The sequence below is a fragment of the Oryzias melastigma genome, linkage group LG23, assembly GCF_002922805.2.
Source record: "Oryzias melastigma strain HK-1 linkage group LG23, ASM292280v2, whole genome shotgun sequence".
Classification (NCBI taxonomy): Eukaryota; Metazoa; Chordata; class Actinopteri; order Beloniformes; family Adrianichthyidae; genus Oryzias; species Oryzias melastigma.
Genome location: NC_050534.1, coordinates 22,710,295 through 22,711,253, shown reverse-complemented (window position 1 = coordinate 22,711,253; position 959 = coordinate 22,710,295). Strand labels below are relative to the sequence as shown.

The window sequence follows — 959 nt, the reverse complement described above, 5'->3', positions numbered from 1 at the left end:
GAGAATCATCATCAGGCCCCTCCCCCCTGTGCTGTCAAACTGTGGTGAACCCCCCTCCCCCGTCCGTTAAGTTCAGGTGTCTGATCCTCCTGTCAGACCTGCTCCACCTCCAGCGTGGACGTGGACGTCTGTCTGTTCTCGTTAAGCTCGTTAAGGTCAGCGCTCGTTAGTGAGCCAGCAGGAGGACAGTCACGACTGGCTGATGAGCTGCTGGCTTCTGATTGGACGGTCCTGACCGCCCCCCCAGCTCGTCCTTAGTCCGTCTGTTGTGTTTCTTCAGAACCGAGCCAGTCCGGCGGCGGGCCGGTTCCACAGATCCAACCTGCTCTGCTTCAGCTGTTTATCCTGGTGGTGGTGGTGTCATGGTATGGGACTGCTGATGAGGTTGGTTCTGGACCTCCTGGAGCAGGAAGGTTCTGGTGGAGCTGCTGTGACGGACACACAGCGTGAAGCCCGAACTGACCTTCAGAGCACAGACAGGAAGTGACAGGCGCTGCGGGGGAGGGGGTGATCATCTGGACCATGTGGGTCTGGGTTCTGGACTCACCTGGTGACCTCCAGCAGGACGGAGAAGGAAAGGAACTGCTTCGGACTCGGTTCTGACGAGGTCACGTTCTGAGTCCAAAGAAAGAAAATAAATCAGGAACAACAGAAACTGAAATAAAACCAGAATAAACTTCAAACCAAAACGAAAAAACAGATTTAAACGAGTTAAAAACTACAGAAGAGAGAAGGTCAAAGGTCATCACACAGCTGAGGGGATGTGGGCGTGGCACGCCAGGTCTGACGAACAGCCACAGAACCAGCTAAGATCCCAGAACAGAACCCGGCCGTTTGCGTCCGGCTCTCAGCCAGGGTTCCCGTGCCGACCGCTGTGGCGAGGACTCGTGCGGTGGAGCGTGCAGCCGGCATCAGCGAGGTCTCATACAGATCTGCTGAGGGGGGAGCGCCGGACCCCC

The 959-nt window shown here is 56.7% G+C and overlaps 1 long non-coding RNA gene across 1 annotated transcript in view; it reads right to left on the bottom strand.

Moving 5' to 3' along the window:
- Positions 1 to 6: 6 nt before the first annotated feature.
- The window catches only part of LOC118598077, a 16,465-nt gene continuing 15,512 nt past the window's right edge, over positions 7 to 959 (bottom strand). The window contains exons 3-4 of the long non-coding RNA XR_004947174.1: positions 548 to 615; positions 7 to 463 (exon numbers count right to left, since the gene is read on the bottom strand). This is a non-coding gene — a long non-coding RNA (uncharacterized LOC118598077). The remainder of the gene's footprint in view (positions 464 to 547; positions 616 to 959) is intronic.